The sequence below is a fragment of the Mandrillus leucophaeus genome, unplaced genomic scaffold (genome assembly GCF_000951045.1).
Source record: "Mandrillus leucophaeus isolate KB7577 unplaced genomic scaffold, Mleu.le_1.0 Scaffold124, whole genome shotgun sequence".
In the NCBI taxonomy this organism is placed as follows: Eukaryota; Metazoa; Chordata; class Mammalia; order Primates; family Cercopithecidae; genus Mandrillus; species Mandrillus leucophaeus.
In genome coordinates this window covers 4,387,969-4,395,045 of record NW_012100765.1, presented here as the reverse complement: position 1 = coordinate 4,395,045, position 7,077 = coordinate 4,387,969, and the positions used below count along the sequence as shown (strand labels likewise).

The 7,077-nt window shown below is 39.5% G+C and overlaps 1 protein-coding gene and 1 pseudogene across 3 annotated transcripts in view; both read right to left on the bottom strand.

The window, feature by feature from the left end:
- TCF4 (transcription factor 4) overlaps positions 1-7,077 on the bottom strand; it is a 479,608-nt gene that overhangs the window by 453,961 nt on the left and 18,570 nt on the right. The gene's annotated exons all lie outside the window — the stretch shown is intronic.
- The window catches only part of LOC105533311, a 25,060-nt pseudogene continuing 21,324 nt past the window's right edge, over positions 3,342-7,077 (bottom strand). The window contains exon 3 of one of the 2 annotated variants that reach the window (XR_001005103.1): positions 3,342-3,806. The product of XR_001005103.1 is annotated as a small nuclear ribonucleoprotein Sm D2 pseudogene, transcript variant X2 (transcript). Of the gene's footprint in view, positions 3,870-7,077 lie in introns of those variants that run through there. The other variant, XR_001005102.1, reaches the window with a different exon arrangement.

The window sequence follows — 7,077 nt, the reverse complement described above, 5'->3', positions numbered from 1 at the left end:
TACCTGTCTGATTCTTGCTTTGGAAGCTTCCTCTCAGGGGTGTACTCCACCGTGTGAGGTGTGGAGTGTCGGTCTGCCCCTAGTGGGGGATGTCTCCCAGTTAGGCTACTCAGGGGTCAGGGACCCACTTGAGCAGGCAGTCTGTCCGTTCTCAGATCTCAACCTCTGTGTTGGGAGGTCCACTCCTCTCTTCAAAGCTGTCAGACAGAGTCGTTTGTGTCTGCAGAGGTTTCAGCTGCTTTTTTGTTGTTGTTATTGTTGTTGTTGTTTAGCTGTGCCCTGTCCCCAGAGGTGGAGTCTACAAAGACAGGCAGGACTCCTTGAGCTGCTGTGAGTTCCACCCAGTTTGAGCTTCCCAGCGACTTTGTTTACCTACTTAAGCCTCAGCAATGGCAGGTGCCCCTCCCCAAGCCTCGCTGCTGCCTTGCCTGGAGATCACAGACTGCTGTGCTAGCAATGAGGGAGGCTCTGTGGGCGTGGTACCCTCCCGGTCAGGTGTGGGATATAATCTCCTGGTGTGCCCGTGTGCTAAGATCCTTGGTAAAGCGCAGTATTGGGGTGGGAGTTACCTGATTTTCCAGGTGTTGTGTGTCTCAGTTCCCCTGGCTAGGAAAAGGGATTCCCTTCCCCCTTGTGCTTCCCAGGTGAGGCGATGCCTCGCCCTGCTTCAGCTCTTGCTGGACGGGCTGCAGCAGCTGACCAACACTGATTGTCCCGCACTCCCTAGTGAGGTGAACCCAGTACCTCAGTTGAACATGCAGAAATCACCTGTCTTCTGTGTCGCTTGCGCTGGGAGTTGGAGACTGGAGCTGTTCCTATTCGGCCATCTTGCTCCACCCTACCTATCTCATTTCCATTATTGATGCCTTTTTTTCCTTTCTTTGCTTTCTTACATTGGCTATAACCTTAAATGCAATGTTGAATAAAAATATCAAGACCATCTTTACCTCCTTCCTGATTTTAGAGGGAAAGCATTCAGTCCTTCACTATTAAGTATGATGTTAGCTGTAGACTTTTCCATGAATACCTTTTATCAGATTGTGGAAGTCTTCTTCTATTTTTAGTTTGCTGGGAGTTTTAGTTAGGAAAAGACATTGGAATTGTCAACATCAAATGCATTTTCTTTAAAATTTTGGTTTTAATATGGTGAATTATGTTGACTGATTTTCAAATGATAAACCAGCCTTGAATTCCTGGAATTAACTCCACTGGATCATGATATATTGTCCATTTTATGTAATGTTGAATTTGATATGCTAAAATTTTGTTTAGAACTTCTATATCTGTGTTCATGAAGCATATTGGTCTTTAGTTTTTGTTGTTGTTGTTGTGTTAAGAAAACTTCACATAAAACCTACCCTCTTAAATAAGTTTTTAAGTGCACATAGACTATTGTAAACTATAAACCCAAGGTTGTACAACAGATCTCTAGAATGTGTTTGTCTTGCATAGCTGAAACTTTGTACCCACTGAGCATCAATTCCCCATTTCTTTCCTTCCCGGACTCTGGCAACCATCATTCTACTCTCTGCTTCTATGAATGTAACCATTTTAGATACCTTATATAAGTTGAGTCATGAAGTATGTGTCCTTCTGTGACTAGCTTATTTCACTTAGCATAATGTCCTCCAGGTTCATCCATGTGGTCACACATGACATGATTATTTTTTAAGGTTGAATATTATTCCATGGTGTATATACCACATTATCTGTTCATCCATTGATGGAGATTAAGGTTGTTTTGATGTGTTGGCTAATGTGAATAATGCTGCAATAAACATAGGAGATTGAATATCAATTTGAGATTCTGATTTCAATTCTTTGGGATATATACCAGAAGTGGGATTACTGGATCATATGGTGGTTCTATTTTTAATTCTTTAAGGAGTCTATATACTGCTTTCCATAGCAGCTGCACCAGTTTACAATCCCACCAACAGTGCACAAGGGTTCCAATTTCTTCACATCCTCACCAACGTTTATCTTTTCTTTTTTTAATAATTGCCATCCTAACAGGTGTGAGGTGATATCTCATTTGCATTCTCTAGACGACTAGTCACGTTGAGCATCCTTCATATACCTGTTGTCCATTTATATGTCTCTTTTTGAGAAATGTCTATCCAGTCTTTTGTCCATTAAATGTACTTTTTCTTGCTATTGTGTTGCAGGAGTTCCCTATATACTTTTTATATTAACCTTCTATCAGATATATGGTTTGCAGACATTTTATATCATTCAGTAGGTTGCTTTTCCATTTTGTTGTTTGCTTAGCTGTGCAGAAACTTTTTAGTTTTATGTAGTTCTACTTGTCTATTTTTGCTTTTGCTGCTTGTGTTTTGCTGTCATATCTAACAAATCATTGCTAAGACCAATATTATGAAGTTTTCCCCCAACGTTTTCTTCTAGGCATTTTACAGTTTATGAATTTGTAAAATTTTAGGGGCTGAAAAATTACATTTAAATCTTAAATCAATTTTAATTGATTTTCCGGTGTAAGGTAATGGTCCAAAGTCATTCTTTTACATGTGTATATGCAGTTTTCCCAACATCATTTGTTGAAGAGATTGACCTTTCCCCACTGTGCTTTGTTGGCACCCTTGTTAAAGATCAGTTGACTGTATATGCATACCTTTATTTCCAGGCTTTCTGTTATATTGATCTATAGATCTTTTTTATACCAGTACCATACTGTTTTAATTACTGTTGCTGGGCATCCTTTCTTAGTCCTAATCTTAGAGGAAAAGCTTTCAGTTATTCACCATTGAGTACAATGTTAGCTGTGGGCTTGTCATTTATGGCCTTTATTATGTTTTGCAAATTCCCTCTACATTAGCTTTTTGAGAGTATAATTATTTAGTTATAGTATTCATTAGATTACAAAAGTTTTGAATTTCATTAAATACTTTTTCTGCATCTATTGAAATGATCACATGATTTTAAAATTCATCATTCTGTTAGTGTGATCTATCACATTAATTGATTTGCATATGTTGAGCCATCCTTGCATCCCAGGGATAAATCTCATTTGGTCTTAGTGTGTGATCCTTACATTTCTAAGAATCTACTCATTTCTTAAAGATTATCCAATTTGTTGATATATACTTGTTAATAACTATCTTTTATGATTCTTCCTATCTCTTTGTATCAGTTGTAATGTCTCCTCTTTAATTTCTGACATTATTTGAGAGTCCTCTGTTTTTGCTAGTCTAAGGGTTTGTCAATTTTATCTTGTTAAAACTTCAACTCAATTTCATTGGTATTTTTCTACAATTTTTCTTTTTCTTTTTTTCCTTTTTTTTTGTTTGTTTTCTTGAGGCAGGGTCTCTCTCGTTTTTGTTTGTTTTTTTTTTCTTTTTTTTTTTAGAAAAAAACGCAGAGCTTTATTATTTTCAACACTAATGGCAGCGGTCTTCATAGGACAGGAGAGTGAGTTCTGTCGATGGATAGGCAGCCCCTACTTGCCGGCAATGAGCGAGTTCCGCAGGACCACGACGACCGAGTCCTGGCGCAGGAACATCTTGGAGATGTAGCGGTCTTTGTTGACTGGCTTGGATTTCTTCTTTCCCTTGCCGCTCTTAGGGACTTCAGTCCACATCTCCTTCACGTTCTCCAGCACCATGCTGCAGTGCCTATCGAAGGCCTTCACCCGGCCCAGGAGTTTCTTATTGTTGCGACAGTTGATGAGCACTTGGGTGTTATTCTTGACTGACTGTGTGAGCACAGAGAGTGGACCCGTGTGAAATTCCTCCTCCTCTCGCTTCTGCAGCTCCTCTGGGGTCATCTCACTCTTGGGCTTGTTGAGGAGGCTCATGATGGTCACTAAGCTCTCCGTTCACTCCCGTTTCCTCCGCGTTGCTGCTGCCTGAGGAGGGGGCAAGGTCTCTCTCTCTGATCCAGGCTGGAGTGCAGTGGCACGAGCACAGCTCATTGCAGCCTTGACATCCCAGGCTGAAGTGATCTTCCTACCTCAGCCTCATAACTAGCCGGGATCACAGGCAGAAGACATCATGCCTGGCTAATTACATTTTTTTTTTTTTTGGTAGAAACAGAGTCTTGCCATGTTGCCCAGGCTGGTCTCAGACTCGTGAGCTCAGGTTATCCTCCTGCCTCAACTTCCCAAAGTGCTGAGTTTACACGTGTGAGTTGCCTTGCCTGACCTCTATTCTTTATTGTGTTCAATTCTGGTCTAATCTTTAAGGTTTTCTTTCTTCTGCTGACTTTGGGTTTAGTTTGTTCTTTTTTTCTTGTAATGTCTTTGTCTGGCTTTGGTATCAGAGCAGTGCTGGATTCATGGAATGTGATGAAGGTTATTCCTTCCTATAGAATTTAAATGTTTTGTAGAATTCACTAGCAAAACTATCTGGACCTGTGGTCCTGTGGTTTTGGGTTTTTTGTTTTGGGTTGTTTTATGTTTGTTTGTTTGTTTTGGTGGTGAGGTTAGGAAGGTTTTAAAGTACAAATTCTCTTTCTTTAATATGTACAGGGATATTCAGATCATCTTATCTATTTCTTCTTAGGAAGCATTGCTCATTTGTAACTTTTGAGAAATCCTAACCCATTTCCTCTAACTTGCCAGAATTATTGGCATAAAACTGCTAATAATATTAGCTTATTTTCCTTTTGATATTTGTGGAATATGTAGTGCTGTCATTCTCTTATTCCTGATACTGGTAATTTGTGCCTTTTATTCTTTCTTTGTATGCTCTATTTTGGATAGTTTCTATTGCAGTACATTCAAGGTCATAAATCGTTTCTCTTTTCTTTTACTATGTCTCATCTACCATTAATTTCAGACATTGTTGTTTTCAGCTCTAGTAGTTTGATTTGGTTCTTTGAAAATATATACATATCCCTTCTATGTCTTCGTCTAACTTTTAGAAGAAACGGGATATAGCTTTAAAAAAGTGTTTTAATGTCCTTGTATTATAATTCTATCATCTATGTCACTTCTGAAAGTTTCAATTACTTAATTTTTTTCATTCCTAATTATTTGTTATATTTTCTTGCTTTTTGACATACCCAGTCATATTTGTTTCAATTTCAGGCATCTTGAATTTTACTTAGCTGGGTGCTGGACGTTTTTGTATACCTATAGACCTTCGTAAGCTTTTTTCCTTCCCTGGGGTATGGTTACATCATTTAGAAACAGTTTGATCCTGGAGGACTCATATGGTTAGGCTTCATGTCCCCACCTGAATCTCATCTTGAATTATAATTCCCATAATCCCCACGTGCCAAGGGAGAGACCAGGTGAAAGCAATTGAACTGTGGGGTGGTTTCCTCCATGCTGTTCTCGTGACAGTGAGTGAGTTCTCATGAGATCTAATCATTTTATAAATGTTTGGTAGTTCTTCCTGCATTCCTTCTTCTTCCTGCCACCTTGTGACGAAGGTGCTTTGCTTCCCCTTCACCTTCCACCATGATTGTAAGGTTCCTGAGGCCTCGCCAGCCATGCTGAACTGTGAGTCAATTAAACCTCTTTCCTTTATAAGTCACTTTTATAAGTTCTTTATAGCAGTGTGAAATTCTCTAATATAAGGACTTAACTTTTAAAATTTGTTAAGTGGGACCAAATCTGTGCTTAATTGAGAGCTAATTTCTGGTCTTGTGAGAATACTGACTAATGTTCCTTCTAATCCTTTCAAATAGTTCATTCCTGGGCCATAGGTTGTTTCATTACATGTGCTTCTCAGTACTTTGCTAAATATTCAAGAGTGTTCTATGGTAGTTCTCTGTAGTCCTTTTGGTCTGATTCTCTGTTCTGTGAACTCAGGTGGCTTTGGTCTTCCCAACTTTCAACTCTGTCTCAACTCAGAGAGCCTACTGAGTTCTGCTTAGGTTTTACCTTCCTGCACTGCAGACCTGAAACTCTCTTAAGCTATTAGGCTGGGCAATCATAGGACTCACCTTGCTTGTTTCTTATCTTTTAATGATCAGTATTCTTTGTTGTCCATTGCCCAGCAAAGTGAAACTATGATCTCACATGTTTTGTCCAGTTTTTTGTTTGTTTGTTTGTTTTTTGTTGTTGTTCTTATAGGTGGCTGGGTAAATCCAGCCCATACCCTTCCATCTTGGTTGGGAACAGGGGTTCTCCTTCCTTCTTGCAACAAACATTTATGTACCAAACAATGTGATTTTCCTTAGAACATTATAATATCACTTTTGCAGTGGTTGAAAGAAAAATATTATTGTTGATAGAGTGGGCCAATAGTATGCACAATCAGCTATTGTGATCTGGTAGTAATACCAAAAATCCTTTTAAAAATAAAGAAATCAGAGCTTAGTTATCTATAATGTTGATTCTAAAAGGTTATGACTCTTCATGGAACATAACCCAGGCTCCATCTTACATTTCTTCATATACTAGCTGTGGGACAGTGTGTTACACTAGCTGTGGGACACAGGTCTCCAGGCCTTCATTTTTTCATCTAGAAAATGGGGATAATTATAGCAACTCCTCATAAGGTTCATAGGAATAAATGAAATAGTATCCACAATACTATTAGATTCAGGCCTAATGCAGAGTAAGTGCTCAAAAAGATTAGAAAATATTTAACATATCTTTTTCTTTTTAAGTAATAAAAAGTTACCTTCTTTAAACTTATGGGGTACTGCCTGCTATATGGGGTACTGCCTGATACACACACACACACACACACACACACACACAATTATTGAATGTCCAAAATGGTCTACATTCACTTTATCTTTAGCCCTCACCCTTCAAGATTACACACACACACACACACACACACACACCCTCTTCTTTTCTTTTATGTAGACTTAAGAGTAACCGTGGCCGGGCGCGGTAGACCACGCCTGTAATCCCAGCACTTTGGGAGGCCAAGGCGAGCAGATCAGGATGTCAGGAGATCAAGACCATCCTGGCTAACATGGTGAAACCCTGTCTCTACTAAAATATAAAAAATTAGCTGGGCGTGGTGGTGCATGCCTGTGGTCCCAGCTACTCAGGAGGCTGAGGCAGGAGAATTGCTTGAACCCAAGAGGCAGAGGCTGCAGTGAGCTGAGATCACACCACTGCACTCCAGCCTGGCAACAGAGCGAGACTCAATTTAA